At 46.9% G+C, this 18,547-nt stretch overlaps 1 long non-coding RNA gene across 1 annotated transcript; it reads left to right on the top strand.

The window, feature by feature from the left end:
• Positions 1 to 911: 911 nt before the first annotated feature.
• LOC123575205 (uncharacterized) lies at positions 912 to 17,963 on the top strand. The gene is made up of 4 exons (XR_010577303.2): positions 912 to 1,310; positions 5,060 to 5,192; positions 5,578 to 5,743; positions 17,553 to 17,963. It is a non-coding gene; the product is annotated as an uncharacterized lncRNA (long non-coding RNA).
• Positions 17,964 to 18,547: the final 584 nt, after the last annotated feature.

Raw genomic sequence — 18,547 nt, 5'->3', positions numbered from 1 at the left:
CAGCAACAGAGAGCATGCAATTTCATCATGCTACTCAGAACAACCTAGCAATTTAAAATGCATGAATTGTTTATTTCCGAAATTTTCCATTTAATATTTTTGGCCTGCTGTTGACTGCAGGTAACTGAAACTGCAGAAAGTGAAACTGTGAATAAGGGGGCACTTTTATTTTCTTTGAGAAATATGTAGGAGTATAAAGAAGAAAACAAAAAACATAATCTCTGTATTCAGAAATAACTGCTATAAACACTTGCTAAATTTTTTAGTACACTTAAGATACATTGAGATAATACAAAATATATTATTTCCAAATTTTTCACAAATTCATTGTAGTCATTTCCCTAGGTAAGTAAATCTTCTCTAGAAACAGGATTTTAAATGACCACATATTATTTTACTAAATAGATAACAATTTACTTATCCATTGACCTCTTAGTAGAAACTAGATTACTGTTGTTTTATTTTTGCTTTTGTTTTTTACTGAGACTAGGTAGCAAGTATCTAGAGATTCCCTTCATCGTCCCTCTTAGTTCACATGACTTCCCCAAATCCAAGACTGATGAGGGAAATGAAACGTTCTGTCACCCAGGCTGGAGTGCAGGGACACGATTTCGGCTCACTGCAACTTCTGCCTCACAGGTTCAAGCAATTCTCCTGCCTCAGCCTCCTGAGTAGCTGAGATTACAGGCACACACCACCACGCCCAGCAAATTTTTGTGTCCTTAGTAGAGACGGGGTTTCATCATGTTGGCCAGGCTGGTCTCGAACTCTTGACCTCATGATCTGCCCACCGCAGCCCCCCAAAGTGCTAGGATTACAGGTGTGAGCCACTGCACCCCGCCCTACTGTTGGCTTTTAACTGATTAAACATAAAACTGGAACAGAGGCTGTGGCTCACGCCTGTAATCTCAGCACTTCGACAGGCCAAGGCGGGAGGATCACTTGAGCCCAGGAATTCAAGAGACCAGCCTGGGCAACATAGAAAGATTGTCTGTACAGTTTTTCTTCTTTTTTAATTTAGCTGGGTATGGTGGTGCTCACCTGTACTCCCAGCTGCCCAGAAGACTGAGGTAGAATTGCTTGAACCTGTGAGGCAGAGCTTGCAGTGAGCCGAGATCGTGCCACTGGACTCCAGCCTGGGTGACAGAGCAAGACTCCTTAGAAAAGGAGAGGAGAGGAGGGGAGGGGAGGGGAGAGGAGAGGAGAGGAAGAAAGGAAGGAAGAAAGAAGACAAAAAACTGTGTCTCCGATGAACTTGTTGAGCCACTGGATTCATGAACACTGATGTATATTATACTTTGGATTTCCAGGTACCTGAGCTACAAATTCCTGTGATGGTTAATTTTGTGTGTCAACTTGACTGGTCCATGGGGTCAGATGTTTGGTTAAACATTATTGTGGGTATGAATGTGGGGGAGGTTCCGTTTGAGTTGGTGGACTGAGTAAAGCAGACAGCCCTCCCAATGTGGAGAGGCCTCAAGCAATCTATTGGAGGCCTGAATAGGACAAGAAAGTGCAGTAAGAGAACAATCTCTCTTTGCCTGACTGTCTTTGAGCTGGGGCATTGTTCTTCTGCCTCTGGGCTTGGGATCAGACTGGAGATTATACAATAGGCTCTCCTGGTTTTCAGGCTCTTGGGCTCAGACTTGGATATATACATTCCAGACTCCTGTATATAAACTCCTATTAGTTCTGTTTCTCTGGAGAACGCAGACTCATACAATTCCCTTTGTTATTTAAGGAAATGTGCAAGAGGAAATTGCTGATCACAGTTCTATCTAAATTTTCCTGTCGTCCTTGTAAGTTTTGAGCTTCTTTCAGGCTTGTAACACAGTGGTCAAATTTTAAAATGTAAACATACCATTTCATTTTCCTGCTCTTACCCCTTCAGTGGCCTTTGTTACACATTAATAACAATAATAATAAAAAATCCAGTGCCCAGCTTCGTCCTATGGTCTGGGCCCTGCTGCCTCTATCTCCTGCCCTTAGTGTGCTCTAGACACTACAGTGCTGGCTCAGGCTGTTGACCTTGCTATTCCTTCTACCTGGAATGCCTTTTCCCAAGATCTGCATATTCAAGTTTCTTAATTCATTTAGTTGACCGTTAAAATATCAATGATCAGAGGAGACTTCTCTGACCCCCTATCTAAAGAAGTTCCCACCTGCTTCATGCTCTATTCCTCACTGTGGTCCAGTTTTTCTTGTGATATTTATCCTTACCTAAATGTACATTATTCACTTTTTAAATAGTCATGCTTACCAGAAGGTAAGTAACAAAAGGGCAAGGACTTCATGTCATTTATGGCTGAGTCTCTAGTACCGAGAACATTTCCTGGCATGCAATGAACAGTCAATACCTTTTAATGAAGACCATGTAAAGAAAAAAATAATAGTCTCAGGTGTTATCTTCCTTAAGAAGAAGTATCAATATGTATTCCTGGCTAGTTTTCATTTTAATAATGGGGTATATATTGCAGACTGATTGACCCAGGAGCCATTCCCAACCTGCTTCTGCCTGGTGGCTTTGCAGTATTGAGGCTGCAAGAGTTAAACACTTGTTTGCCCGTCTTCACAGCTGCTACGCAAGAATTCTAGCCTGGAAGATTGATGTGCATTTCTGGGAGTGCTTTTGGTTTACTAATAAGAGAAACACACAAGGCTGGTCCTGCCCTTCCTCCTTATTTCTCCTCAGAAGCTGAGTACAATCATGGTGATGGAGCGTGATCCTGTGACCAAAAGGCTACAAGTCTAAGAGAAAAGTTAGGCTTCTATTAATCATCTGTGCCACCCATGCCAATGATGAGGAAATGTACTCTAACTATTGACTGAGTTTTCTTTTATTTACTGTACAACAAATCAAAATAGATACAAGTGCTGACAAAAGAAAGTGCAATATTCAATTCAAGAAACATTTATTGGGCAACTGCTAAGTGCAAGACACTGTATTTAGTGGCAATGTGGATATAAAGACCAACAAGTCACAGTTCCTGTTCCCAAGGAGATTCTAACCCAAAGAGGAAGATAGGCCTTATAGGGTAAAATGGGATCACTGTTCACATCCCCATCCACCCATGCCCTCAAAGGCATCTACCCAGTAACGCCCAGCTGGATGTGTGACATACACTGATGTGGAATAAATATGTGCTGAGTAAGGGAATGTGAGATAAATTCCACTTGCGTGCATTAAAAAGACTTAAAATAAGTTTTGAATGGGAATTTAAAGGACAGGTAGGATTTTCACAGGAAGAAATGGTGGTAGAAAGAAAGGACAGCATTTTAGACAGAGAGAACAGGAAGCTTAAAAACATGAAGGCAGTCATAACATGTGTAAGGAAATGGCGATTGCCCATATTCTTTGGGTAAGAAAAGAATGTGCTACTACAGGTTGAGTATACCTTATCTGAAATGCTTGGGACCAGAAATGCTCTGGGTTTCAGAATTTTGTTTGGATGTTGAAATACTTGTAGAATACATACTAGTTGAACATCTCTAATCCAAAAATCTGAAATCCAAAATTCTCCAAGGAGCATTTCTATTGAGCATCATGTCAACATCCAGAAAGTTTTGGATTTTGGAGTATTTTGGATTTGAGATTTTTTGATTTGGGAAGCTCAAACTCTATCAGAAATTTTTTTCTCAACTGGTGCCCTCTGTCATGGAACTAGTTGAAATTACCTGGAGACTGTGTACAGAGAATCAACATTAAGAAATTAATCAGGAGAGAAACAAACTAAGGAGACTGATAAGAAGCAAGAATCAAGGTAGGAAAAAAGCAAAGAAACTGTGGGCTCTTAAAAGTAATGGGAGCAAAACCCTTCAGTGAGGAGATACATTAAATGCTATGTTATACTACATTTGAGTCTGCTGATAGTTCAGAAAGATTAAGCTAGAAAAGTGATAAATGAATGTAGTGATTAGACAAGAACCATTATAGTGGAGTGGTGGAAATGGAAGTCCAATTATCATTATTACTTTTGGAGGCAGGGTCTTTCTGCCTCCAAAAGTAATAATAATAATTGGACTTCCATTTTGTTACCCAAGCTGGAATGCAGTGGTGTAGTTAGAGTTCACTGCAGCCTCAAACTCCTGGATTCAACCTATCCTCTCACCTCAGCCTTGCAAGTAGCTGGGACTACAGGCACGCACCACCATGACCGGCTAATTTTAAAAAATATTTTGTAGAGATGAAGTCTCACTATGTTGCCCAAGCTGGTCTTGAACTCCTGACTCAAGCCATCCTCCTGCCTTAGCCTCCTAAAATGCTGGGATTATAGGTTTGAGCCACCACATGTAGCCTGGAAGTCCAATTGGAATGGACTCTAGAAAACACAAGGTGAGAAAATGGAACAGCACGTATAGGCAGATGTTTCAAGAAGTTACTCTGTGAATGAGGAGTTGGAGGGAGGGGAAAGTTTTTTGAAAACTACATTTATATTCAAATGGAAATGATTCAATAGTGAAGGAGAAATAGACAAAGCAAGAGAGAGAAAGAAAGAAGAGAGAAAGGGTCATTGCAAAGGCTAAATGGTTGGGAAGAAAGGAGAAGTTGGCCTTTGATAAGAGCAAATATACCTTAAAGTAGCAGGAATGAAGACAAAGCATAAGAGGGCAGATGCTAGTAGGGTGAATGCTTTGGTGAAGAGGAAGATGAGGGAGCTCCAATCTCAGTTCTCTCAATTCTCTACAAACACAAACTGTTATAGAGGAAGTGTGTCTCTTCTGAGCTATTGTTCAAGACAATCCCTTTGATTGTGTTTCTTCCCTTCTTTCTGCCAAAGATTGACAAAATCAGACACTAGTTCAAATGGTAAGGACAGATTTTAATCAGGAATACATTATTGCAGTAGGGGACAGCAGTCAGCACGAATTCAACTTTGATTTGTGCAAAGGTGGATGGATATTTGTGAAGGGAAAGTGAGGGAGCAGGGAGGGGGAAATCAGGGGCTGAATAGAGTAAGGGAATTAAAAATCTAGAAAGGATTGGTCTGTGTAAATGTGATTAGGTCAGCTGTGTCTGCTAGCTGGCCATTATTGAAGTTGAGATTCTATTTTCTCACAGAGCCTGAAAGACAAGGCCCTATACTTCCTGATGATTACATGTCAAAGGAATGGATTTCGAGTCCTTAAGAAAGACACCTGAGTTGTAGGAGACACATATACATCTTAAAGGAACAGAGGAGTGATTCACAACTGTAAGCCCTTTTTGGTAAATGTTCTAAGAAAGGGTGGTCAGGGGCCTATGTCAGATGTTGGGTGGAACAAATAGTAAATTCTTTTTTTTTTTGAGATGGAGTCTTGCTCTGTCACCCAGGCTGGAGTGCAATGGCATGATCATGGCTCACTGCAACCTCCACCTCCCGGGTTCAAGTGATTCTTCCGCCTCAGCCTCCCGAGTAGCTAGTGTCATGCATGTCTGTGAGAAGAGACCACCAAACAGGCTTTGTGTGAGCAATAAACCTTTTTAATCACTTGGGTGCAGGCAGGTTGACTCTCTTTTCGGATTCAGCCTGCCTGCACCCAGGTGATTAAAAAGCTTTATTGCTCACACAAAGCCTGTTTGGTGGTCTCTTCACACAGACATGCATGACATTTTGGTGCCATGAGCCATGACTCAGATCGGGGGACCTCCCTTAGGAGATCAATCGCCTGTCCTCCTGCTCTTTGCTCCGTGAGAAAGATCCACCTACAACCTCAAGTCCTCAGACAGACCGGCCCAAGGAACATCTCACCAATTTTAAATTGGGTAAGTGGCCTCTTTTTACTCTGTTCTCCAACCTCTCTCACTATCCCTTAACCTCTTTCTCCTTTCAATCTTGACACCACACTTTAATCTTTCTCTTCTCTTAATTTCAGTTCTTTTCCTTTTCTGGTAGAGACAAAGGAGACGCTTTTTATCTGTGGACCCAAAACTCTGGCGCCAGTCACAGACTCGGGAAGACAGTCTTCCCTTGGTGTTTAATCATTGCGGGGACACCTGCCTGATTATTCACCCACGTCTCAGAGATATCTGACCACACAGGGACGCCTGCCTTGGTCTTTCACCCTTAGCAGCAAGTACCGCTTTTCTGGGTGGCGGGGGCAAGAACCCCGACCCCTTTTCTCCCTGTCTCTACCCCTTCTCTGCTTTTCTGGGTGGGGAGGCAAGAACCCCCGACTCCTTCTCCGCTTTTCTGGGGGCTAGAACCCCCCGACCTCTTATCTCTGTGCAGCAACCCCTTATCTGTGCACCCTGACCCCTTATCTCCATGCCCCGACCCCTTATCTGTGCGTCCCAACCCCTTTCTCACTTTTCTGGAGGGCAAGAACCCCCCCAACCCCTTCTCTAGCTACTCTAAAAGAGTAGCTCTCTTTTCTCTGGGCTTGCCTCCTTCACTATGGGCAACCTTCCACCCTCCATTCCTCCTTCTTCTCCCTCAGCCTGTGTTCTCAAGAACTTAAAACCTCTTCAACTCACACTTGACCTAAAATCTTCTTCTACAATGCTGCTTGACCCCAATACAAATTCGATGGTAGTTCCAAATAGCCAGAAAATGGCACTTTTGATTTTTCCATCCTACAAGATCGAAATAATTCTTGTCGTAAAATGGGCAAACGGTCTGAGGTGCCTGATGTCCAGGCATTCTTTTACACATTGGTACCTTCCTAGTCTCTGTTCCCAATGCAATTCATCCCAAATCTTCCTTCTTTCCCTCCCGCCTGTCCGCTCAGTCCCAACCCCAAGCATTGCTGAGTCTTTCTAATCTTCCTTTTCTACAGACACATCTGACCTCTCCTCTCCTCACCAGGCCGAGGTAGGTCCCAAGTTTCCTCAGCCTCCCCTCCCTATAATCCTTTTATCACCTCCCCTCCTCATACCCTGTCCGGCTTGCAGTTTTGTTCCGAGATTAGCCCTCCCCCACCTGCCCAGCAATTTCCTCTTAAAAAGGTAACAAAAGCTAAAGGCATAGTCAAGGTAATTGCTCCTTTTTCTTTATCCGACCTCTCCCAAATCAGTTAGCACTCCTTTTTAGTTATCCCCACCTGCCTGGCTCCCTTATTAGGTCAAGATATTTTAACTAAATTTTCTGCTTCCCTGACTATTCCTGGGCTACAGCCACACTTCACTGCTGCCTTTTCCCCCAGTTCAAAGCCTCCTTCGCATCCTCCCCTTGTATCTCCCCACCTTAACTCAGATGTATGGGATACCTCTACTCCCTCCTTGGTGACCGATCATGCACCCCTTACCATCTCATTAAAACTTAATCACCCTTACCCCACTCAACACCAATATCCCATCCCACAGCACGCTTTAAAAGGATTAAAGCCTGTTATCACTTGCCTGTTACAGCATGGCCTTTTAAAGCCTGTAAACTCCCCTTACAATTCCCCCATTTTACCTCTGCTAAAACCAGACAAGGCTTACAGGTTAGTTCAGGATCTGCACCTTATCAACCAATTGTTTTTTCTACCCAACCCGTGGTGCCAAACCCATATACTCTCCTATCCTCAATACCTCCCTCCACAACCCATTATTCTGTTCTGGATCTCAAACATACTTTCTTTACTATTCCTGTATACCCTTCATCCCAGCCTCTCTTTGCTTTCACTTGGACTGACCCTGACGCCCATCAGGCTTAGCAAATGACCTAGACTGTACTGCTGCAAGGCTTCACAGACAGCCCCCATTACTTCAGTCAAGCCCAAATTTCTTCCTCATCTGTTACCTATCTCGGCATAATTCTCATAAAAACACACATGCTCTCTCCCTGCTGATCATGTCTGGCTAATCTCCCAAACCCCAATACCTTCTACAAAACAACAGCTCCTTTCCTTCCTAGGCATAGTTAGTGCAGTCAGAATTCTTACAGCCTCAGTCTCACAGGCCTGTTCTATTCTGTCGTCATTTCATAACCTTTTCCATCTAAGTTACAAGCCGCTAGCCTGTCTCTTAGAACCTCTCATTTCCTTTCCATCCTAGAAATCTATTCTCAAGGAAATCACTTCTCAGTGTTCCATCTGCTATTCTACTACTCCTCAGGAATTTCTCAGGCCCCCTCCCTTCCCTACACATCAAGCTCGGGGATTTGCCCCCGCCCAGGATGGGCAAATTGACTTTACTCACATGCTCCGAATCAGAAAACTAAAAGATCTCTTAGTCTAGGTAGACACTTTCACTGGATGGGTAGAGGCCTTTCCCACAGGGTCTGAGAAGGCCACTGCAGTCATTTCTTCCCTTCTGTCAGACATAATTCCTCGGTTTGGCCTTCCCACCTCTATACAGTTTGATTACGGACCAGCCTTTATTAGTCAAATCACCCAAGCAGTTTCTCAGGCTCTTAGTATTCAGTGAAACCTTTATATCCTTTACCGTCCTCAATCTTCAGGAAAGGTAGACAGACTAATGGTCTTTTAAAAACACCTCACCAAGCTCAGTCACCAACTTAAAAAGGACTAGACAATACTTTTACTGCTTTCCCTTCTCAGAATTCAGGCCTGTCCTCGGAATGCTACAGGTTCCAGCCCATTTGAGCTTCCGTGTGGACACTTCTTTTTATTAAGTACCAGTCTCATTCCAGACACCAGCCCAACTTGAACTGCACCCCAAAAAAACTTGGATAGAGGCTAAAAACTCACCAACCAAGCAAGTAATTACACTGCACCCCCTTAGGCTCTCTAATTAGATGTCCTAGGTCCTCCCAATTCTTAGTCCCTTAATACCTATTTTTCTCCTTCTCTTATTCGGACCTTGTGTCCTCTGTTTAATTTTTCATTTCATACAAAACCGCATCCAGGCCATCACCAATCATTCTATATGACAAATGCTCCTTCTAACAACCCACAGTATCACCTCTTGAAACTAGGCCTCATAAAACTTAGAAACTAGGCCTCACATAGAAAAAAGTTAACACCAGGTGGCTCTGGATAGGGTCCCACCCTGCCTCGATAGGGTCCCACCCTGATAGGATCCCACCCTGCCAATTCCGGGAAACAACCCCATGGGGTCCCACCCTGCCAATTCCAGGGGTCCCACCCTGCCTCGAAGTTCCCGGAATCAGCAACTCCAAGAAAAAAACCTCATAAGGTCCTGCTCTAACCAATTAGAACAAAACACCTTGCTCAGGCCATAGCTAGACCCAATTACCACGCGCCTAAAGCTTTGTTTGAATTTCGCGCCTTAAGCTGTGTTTGAACTTGTGTTTGCCTATATAAACAACCTGAAACAAGCACTCTGGGTCCCAGGACCAACTTAGAGCTTGGGACCCTAGCGCGCTAGTAATAAATAACTCTCTGCTGTGAATCTTGTGTCGGTGGTCCTTCGCGGCGACCCCTGCCCAGGAGGGAATCGACAGTTCGGTTCCAACATTTGGTGCATGGGCCGGGAAGTGGGGTCGTCCGAGGACCCCCGACCCATCCGGCGGAGACCCATCTGGCCCGGGCCACGGACTGCTGACTGAACGGACCTACCAGGTACTTTCGTTTTGTTCTGTCTGTCTTGCCGGCTAACTCTGAACTCTGGGGAGTACTCCTTCTGAATTAAGTGGGGAAGGGGGACAGACGTGTCCCGCACCTTCCCACTTGCACCCTGGGGGACGCCCTGGCGGTAGTCTGGGAGAAGGCTAACGACTCAGTTAGCCTCTTCAAATCTGTAGGCAGGCCGCCCCTGCCGTCTGAATATTTTGTGATCTTGTGGCGCCACTCTCTGGCCGCGCGGCTTCTCCTTACTTGTCTGGTCTTTGTTTTTGTTTCTTTTGTTTTGTCCTTGTTATCCGTGGACGAAATGGGACAGACGTTGACGACTCCTTTGTCTCTAACCCTGACTCACTTCCCTGACGTCCGGGCTCGAGCCCACCACCTCTCTGTAGAAGTCCGTAAGGGACGATGGAAAACATTCTGCTCGTCCGAATGGCCAACCCTCCATGGGGAATGGCCCCGGGACGGAACATTTAACCTCTCAATTATCTTGCAGGTTAAAGCAAAAGTGATGGATCCTGGGCCACTCGGACACCCGGACCAGGTGGCCTACATAATTATTTGGGAGGATCTGGTCCGAAATCCTCCCTCTTGGGTGAAACCCTTCCTCCATCCCCCTTCCCCATCCCAATCTACCCTCCTTGCCTTAGAAGCCCCAAAGAATCGGAATCCAGACCCGCCTAAGCCAGTCCTCCCAGATGAACCCCAGAGGGATCTCCTCCTTCTTGACCCCCTGCCTCCTCCACCTCAGAACCCCCTTCTGGGACCTCCACCTTACGCTTCACCCTTGCCCCCTGTCTTGTCCCCAGCTCTTTCCTCTACCACCTCGGCCCCTACCCTTTCTCCAACTTCTCCCTCGGCCCCTCCCTCCACCCCGTCTCCTTCTCCAGCCCCGCCCAAACTCACTCCTCGGACGCCGCCGCCGACACCTCCTCGTCTCCGCTTGCGGCGGACTGAGGACCCAGAGGGCCCTTCTACTTGGCAATCCTCCCTTTTTCCCCTCCGTACTGTCAATCGCACGGTCCAGTACTGGCCCTTCTCTGCCTCTGACCTCTACAACTGGAAAACCCATAACCCTTCCTTTTCCCAAGACCCCCAGGCCCTAACCTCGTTAATAGAATCCATTCTCCTCACTCACCAGCCCACTTGGGATGATTGCCAGCAACTTTTGCAGGTCCTCCTAACCACTGAAGAAAGGCAGCGAGTCCTCCTGGAGGCCCGGAAAAATGTGCCAGGACCAGGAGGCCTCCCAACCCAACTTCCCAATGAAATAGACGAGGGATTTCCCCTCACCCGCCCAGACTGGGACTATGAAACGGCACCAGGTAGGGAGAGTCTCCGAATCTATCGCCAGGCTCTGTTGGCGGGTCTCAAAGGGGCAGGAAAGCGCCCCACAAATTTGGCCAAGGTAAGGACCATAACTCAGGAAAGGGATGAAAGCCCGGCAGCTTTCATGGAAAGGCTTCTGGAAGGATTCCGAATGTATACTCCATTTGATCCAGAGGCCCTAGAACATAAGGCTACCGTAGCTATGGCATTCATAGACCAAGCTGCATTAGATATAAAAGGAAAACTCCAAAGGCTAGATGGAATCCAAACCTATGGATTACAGGAATTGGTTAGGGAGGCAGAAAAAGTATATAATAAGAGAGAAACCCCTGAGGAAAGGGAAGCCAGGTTAGCAAAGGAACAGATGGAGCGAGAGGATCGTAGGGACCGAGTGAGAAATAAGCATTTAACAAAAATCCTGGCGGCAGTTGTAAAAGAGAAAGGACCAGGGAGAGAGGGAGAAAAGCGAAGGCGGCCAAAAGTGGGAAAAGACCAGTGTGCCTACTGCAAAGAACGGGGACATTGGATTAAAGATTGCCCCAAGCGTCCTAAAGACCAAAAGAAACCTGCCGCTGTCCTCACCCTAGGTGAAGATAGCGAATAGGGGTGTCAAGGCTCTGGAGCCCCCCCCGAGCCCCGGCTAACTCTCTCTGTAGGGGGGCAACCCACCACCTTCTTGGTGGACACAGGCGCCCAACATTCAGTTTTGACAAAGGCAGACGGGCCCCTGTCTTCCCGCACATCCTGGGTCCAGGGGGCAACAGGGGGAAAATTGCACAAGTGGACTAACCACCGGACAGTTAATCTTGGACAAGGAATGGTGACACATTCCTTCTTGGTGGTACCTGAATGCCCCTACCCCCTCCTAGGGCGAGATCTTCTGACCAAGCTCGGAGCCCAAATCCATTTCTCCGAGACAGGGGCCCAGGTATTAAATCGGGACGGTCAGCCCATCCAAATCTTAACTGTGTCTTTGCAAGATGAGCATCGGCTTTTCGACGCTCCGGTTATCACTAGCCTCCCTGATATTTGGTTGCAAGATTTTCCCCAAGCTTGGGCGGAAACGGGAGGACTCGGGCTAGCTAAGTATCAAGCCCCAATCATAATTGATCTAAAGCCCACGGCGGTGCCCGTGTCTATCAAGCAATATCCCATGAGCCGAGAGGCTCATATAGGAATTCGGCAGCACATCAACAAATTTCTAGAACTCGGAGTGTTGCGACCTTGTCACTCGCCCTGGAACACTCCTCTTTTGCCAGTAAAAAAGCCTGGTACTCAGGATTACAGGCCTGTCCAAGACTTGAGAGAAATCAACAAAAGAACTATAGACATCCATCCCACGGTCCCTAATCCTTACAACTTACTCAGCACCTTAAAACCAGGCTATGACTGGTATACAGTATTAGATTTAAAAGATGCTTTCTTCTGTTTACCTCTGGCCCCCCAAAGCCAAGAACTCTTTGCCTTTGAGTGGAAGGATCCTGAGAAAGGAATTTCAGGCCAATTGACCTGGACCCGGCTTCCCCAAGGATTCAAGAACTCTCCCACTCTCTTCGATGAGGCTCTTCATCGAGACCTGACTGACTTCCGGACCCAAAATCCAGACGTGACTCTACTCCAGTATGTGGATGACCTCCTCTTGGCTGCTCCTACAAAGGAAATCTGTATACAAGGTACCAGGCATCTACTCCAGGCACTGGGTAAAAAAGGATACCGGGCATCCGCCAAGAAGGCACAGCTCTGTCAGACCAAGGTAACATATCTGGGGTATATCCTGAGTGAAGGGAAAAGGTGGCTCACCCCTGGGCGCATAGAGACAGTGGCTCGCCTTCCACCACCACGAAATCCCAGGGAGGTACGTGAATTCTTGGGAACTGCTGGGTTCTGTCGCTTGTGGATACCCGGTTTTGCTGAACTGGCCGCCCCCCTTTATGCACTCACCAAGGAGAGCACCCCTTTCACCTGGCAGACAGAGCATCAATTGGCTTTTGAGGCACTAAAGCAAGCACTCTTGTCTGCCCCGGCCCTTGGGTTACCGGACACCTCAAAGCCCTTTACCCTCTTCCTGGACGAGAGGCAAGGAATTGCCAAAGGGGTCTTGACCCAAAAATTAGGGCCTTGGAAAAGACCGGTAGCATACCTGTCTAAGAAGCTAGACCCTGTAGCGGCTGGCTGGCCCCCGTGTCTCCGTATCATGGCAGCCACCGCTATGCTGGTCAAGGACTCTGCTAAGTTAACCCTTGGGCAGCGACTGACTATTATTACCCCACATGCTCTAGAGGCCATAGTGCGGCAGCCCCCGGACCGGTGGATAACCAACGCACGCCTAACCCACTACCAGGCCCTCCTACTGGACACGGACCGCGTCCAGTTTGGCCCTCCGGTCACCCTAAACCCTGCTACGCTGCTGCCGGTACCGGAAGACCAACCAAGCCCACACGATTGTCGGCAAGTACTGGCTGAGACCCATGGAACACGGGAAGACCTTAAAGACCAAGAACTCCCAGACGCGGATCACACCTGGTACACAGACGGCAGCAGTTACCTTGACTCAGGTACCCGGAGGGCGGGAGCGGCGGTAGTAGATGGCCACAACACCATTTGGGCACAATCACTACCTCCTGGCACGTCTGCACAGAAGGCTGAGTTAATAGCACTAACCAAGGCCCTAGAGCTGTCCAAGGGAAAGAAAGCTAACATTTATACTGATAGCCGGTATGCCTTTGCAACGGCTCATACTCATGGAAGTATCTATGAAAGAAGAGGTCTCCTAACCTCAGAAGGAAAGGAAATCAAGAACAAAGCTGAAATAATTGCCTTATTGAAAGCCCTTTTTCTTCCTCAAGAAGTGGCTATAATTCACTGCCCCGGGCATCAGAAAGGACAGGATCCAGTCGCAGTAGGAAACAGACAGGCTGACCAAGTAGCCAGGCAAGCCGCCATGGCGGAAGTACTGACCCTAGCCACAGAACCTGACGAAACCAGCCACATAACTATTGAACATACTTATACCCCAGAAGACCAGGAAGAAGCAAAGGCCATAGGGGCTATAGAAAACAAAGACACTAAAAACTGGGAAAAAGGAGGGAAAATAGTCCTTCCCCAAAAGGAGGCCCTGGCAATGATCCAGCAGATGCATGCCTGGACACACTTGAGTAATCGAAAGCTAAGATTACTGATTGAAAAAACTGACTTTCTAATCCCAAAGGCAAGTACCCTCGTAGAACAAGTGACATCTGCCTGTAAGGTCTGTCAGCAGGTAAACGCTGGGGCTACCCGAGTGTCAGAAGGAAAACGAACTCGTGGTAACCGCCCAGGAGTCTATTGGGAAATAGACTTCACTGAAGTAAAACCTCACTATGCTGGATATAAGTACTTACTAGTGTTTGTAGATACCTTTTCAGGATGGGTAGAAGCCTACCCCACCCAGCAAGAAACGGCACACATAGTAGCCAAGAAAATTTTGGAAGAAATCTTTCCTAGATTCGGACTTCCCAAGGTAATTGGGTCAGATAACGGGCCGGCCTTCGTTTCTCAGGTAAGTCAGGGGCTCGCCAGGATATTGGGGATTAATTGGAAATTACATTGTGCCTATAGACCCCAGAGCTCAGGACAGGTAGAAAGAATGAATAGAACAATAAAAGAGACCCTTACTAAATTGACCTTAGAGACTGGTTTAAAAGATTGGAGACGCCTCCTATCCTTAGCTCTGTTAAGGGCCCGGAATACACCTAACCGTTTTGGGCTCACTCCATATGAAATCCTCTACGGAGGACCTCCCCCTTTGTCAACCTTGCTTAATTCCTTCTCCCCCTCCGATCCTAAGACTGACCTACAGGCCCGGCTAAAAGGACTCCAAGCAGTACAGGCCCAAATCTGGGCCCCCTTGGCAGAACTGTACCAACCAGGACATCCACAGACCAGTCACCCCTTCCAGGTGGGAGACTCTGTCTACGTTAGACGGCATCGCACTCAAGGACTAGAGCCTCGGTGGAAAGGACCCTACATTGTTCTCCTGACCACACCCACAGCCATAAAGGTGGACGGAATCTCCACTTGGATCCACGCATCCCACGCCAAGGCTGCTCCAGGGACGCCCGGACCAACACCACCTGAGACATGGAAACTCCGACGCTCCGAAGACCCGCTCAAGATAAGACTCTCTCGTATCTAGCCCCTTGCTTGTTACTAGCCCTCCTTCCCTGCGTCGCTGGCAGTAATAACCCCCACCGGCCATATAACCTGACCTGGCAGGTGATTGATTTTAGTACTCATGAAGTCTTAGATAAAACCTCAAAAATTGCTCCTATGGGGACTTGGTTCCCTGACCTCTATTTCAACCTAGACAAAATAGCAAAGATAGATGACATGGAAGGGGGAAAATGGAGAAAACAGGCTAGAAGGGTGTCCGTAAGCCGGAACGGGTTCTATGCCTGTCCCGGATTCAGGACAGGAGAAATGAAAAAAAACTTGTGGAGAAATAGATGCCCTGTTTTGCGCTAGTTGGTCCTGTATAACTACTAATGATGGAGAATGGAAATGGGCCACGAAACCCTGGTACATAACCATGTCCTTTGTCCAGCGCTGCACCAGAACCCGATATTCAAAAACTTGCAATCTGGTCCGCATCAAGTTTGAAGATGCAGCAAAATCTGATAACCGTTGGATATCCGGGTTAATATGGGGCCTATATTTATACCAAAAGCCACTGTATGGAATCCCTATCCAAATCAAATTAATAGTCAACCCTATCACAGCCCCTGTCGCAGTAGGACCAAACCAAGTTTTATCAGAAACAAGGAAGCCCCTGGTTCCTGCACCAAGAGAGCCCCAACCAAGAGCTCCTAAAAGCACTTCCCCGCCTCTAATCTCCACCTCCTCTAAATACACACCTTCAGCCCAAACCGTCACCCGCGGGCCCCTTAACCTGGGAATAGGTGACAGGCTCCTAAATCTCATAAAGGGCTCCTACTTCGCTTTAAACCAGACAAAGCCAGAATTTACATCCTCTTGCTGGCTATGTCTGGCAACAGGCCCCCCTTACTATGAAGGCATTGCCTCCACTAATAATTTCACTAACTCCGCCAATCCTACTGGATGCGCATGGGAACAACAAAGAAAACTAACCCTGGCTGAAGTTTCTGGGTCAGGAACCTGCATAGGCCAGGTGCCCCCTAGTCATCAGCATCTTTGTAATGTAACCTTGACAGTACCCAGCTCCAATCACTATCTGGTCCCCTCCGAGACGGACTGGTGGGCTTGCAACACTGGGCTCACCCCCTGTATATCCACAGCCGTTTTTAACAGTGGCACCCACTATTGCGTGTTGGTACAAGTTGTTCCCCGAGTATACTATCACTCTGGAGACTCCTTTGATCTCCGATATGAGCAAAAAACTCATACTAGACCAAAGAGAGAACCTATCTCCCTCACCCTCGCCGTAATGTTAGGAATTGGGGTAGCAGCTGGAGTTGGGACCGGGACAGCAGCCCTAGTGCATGGTAACCATCATCTGCAACAACTTAGAGTAGCCATAGATGAAGACCTTAGAGCCATAGAACAATCTATCACAAAACTTGAAGAGTCCTTGACTTCTCTGTCTGAAGTTGTATTACAAAACCGACGAGGACTAGAAATTGTCTTTCTGAAAGAGGGTGGGCTCTGTGCAGCCCTGAAAGAGCAATGTTGTTTTTATGCAGATCATTCAGGAGTAGTTAAAGATTCTATGGCAAAACTGAGAGAAAGATTAGACAAGAGAAAAAAAGAGAGAGAATCTCAGCAAAATTGGTTTGAAAATTGGTACAACCAATCCCCTTGGCTTAGCACCCTAATCTCCACCATCTTAGGACCCCTCATCCTGCTTATGCTCATCCTGACTTTCGGGCTATGCATACTCAACCGCTTACTCACCCTTATTAAAAATAGATTAAACATAGTACATGCTATGGTTCTGACCCAACAATACCAGACCCTCAGGACTGAAGAAGAGGCTCAAGATTGAGCCTCTGACACAAAAAGAGGAGGGAATGAAACTAGGCCTCATAAAACTTAGAAACTAGGCCTCACATAGAAAAAAGTTAACACCAGGTGGCTCTGGATAGGGTCCCACCCTGCCTCGATAGGGTCCCACCCTGATAGGATCCCACCCTGCCAATTCCGGGAAACAACCCCATGGGGTCCCACCCTGCCAATTCCAGGGGTCCCACCCTGCCTCGAAGTTCCCGGAATCAGCAACTCCAAGAAAAAAACCTCATAAGGTCCTGCTCTAACCAATTAGAACAAAACACCTTGCTCAGGCCATAGCTAGACCCAATTACCACGCGCCTAAAGCTTTGTTTGAATTTCGCGCCTTAAGCTGTGTTTGAACTTGTGTTTGCCTATATAAACAACCTGAAACAAGCACTCTGGGTCCCAGGACCAACTTAGAGCTTGGGACCCTAGCGCGCTAGTAATAAATAACTCTCTGCTGTGAATCTTGTGTCGGTGGTCCTTCGCGGCGACCCCTGCCCAGGAGGGAATCGACAGTTCGGTTCCAACACTCTTACCACAAAATCTTCCTTCAACTTAATCTCTCCCACTCTAGGTTCCCATGCTGCCCCTAATTCTGCTTGAAGCAGCCCTGAGAAACATCGCCCATTATCTCTCCATACCACACCCCAAAAATTTTCGCTGCCCCAACACTTCAATGCTATTTTATTTTTATTAATATAAGAAGGCAGAAATGTCAGGCCTCTGAGCCCAAGTCAAGCCATCGCGTCCCCTGCGACTTGCAGGTATAGGCCCAGATGGCCTGAAGTAACTGAAGAATCATAAAAGAAGTGAAAATGCCCTGCCCCGCCTTAACTGATGACATTCCACCACAAAAGAAGTGAAAACGGCCGGTCCTTGCCTTAACTGATGACATTCCACCACAAAAGAAGTGAAAATGACTGGTCCTTGCCTTAAGTGGTGACATTACCTTGTGAAATTCCTTTTCCTGGCTCATCCTGGCTCAAAAGCTCCCCCACTGAGCACCTTGTGACCCCTACACCTGCCCGCCAGAGAACAACCCCCCTTTGACTAATTTTCCTTTACCTACCCAAATCCTATAAAACAGCCCTACCTCTATCTCCCTTCGCTGACTCTCTTTTCGGACTCAGCCCACCTGCACCCAAGTGATTAAAAAGCTTTATTGCTCACACAAAGCCTGTTTGGTGGTCTCTTCACACGGATGCGCATGACAGCTGGGATTACAGGCGCCCGCCACCATGCCCAACAAATCTTTTGTATTTTTAGTACAGATGGGGTTTCACCATGTTGGCCAGACTGGTCTCAAACTTCTGACCCCAAGTGATCCGCCCACCTTGGCCTCCCAAATTGCAGGATTACAAGCGTGAGCCACCCATGCCTGGTACAAGTAGTAAATTACTTTGATTGCTTTGAGCTTTCTCAGACAGGTACATTAAGGTGGGCTGGGTTATCCTAGGGATGTTGCCTCAAGCTGTTAGAAATTATGTTTGTTTTTTTAAGTCTTTTAATGTTGGGGATGGGGAGTGGACTAAATTATTTGTGCTGGGAGTCTGGTTTTTATAGGCCCAGGCTGAGGCCTAGTTGAGAAGTGAGCTCAGAGGAATTTGGCTAGAGTTGGGTTAAGGAGAGATTCTTTAACACTCTCTACCTATCAGATCACATCTAATCTTCCTCTAATGCTTAACTTCAAGAAGGTAATTTACATTCTGGGTTTTTGTTGTTGTTGTTTTTTCCTTATTCCAGTCAAATTAATCTCTCT

The sequence above is a fragment of the Macaca fascicularis genome, chromosome 8, assembly GCF_037993035.2.
Source record: "Macaca fascicularis isolate 582-1 chromosome 8, T2T-MFA8v1.1".
NCBI classification, from domain to species: Eukaryota; Metazoa; Chordata; class Mammalia; order Primates; family Cercopithecidae; genus Macaca; species Macaca fascicularis.
Note: the sequence above shows the minus strand (reverse complement) of the source record. Positions and strands in the feature narration are given on the sequence as shown.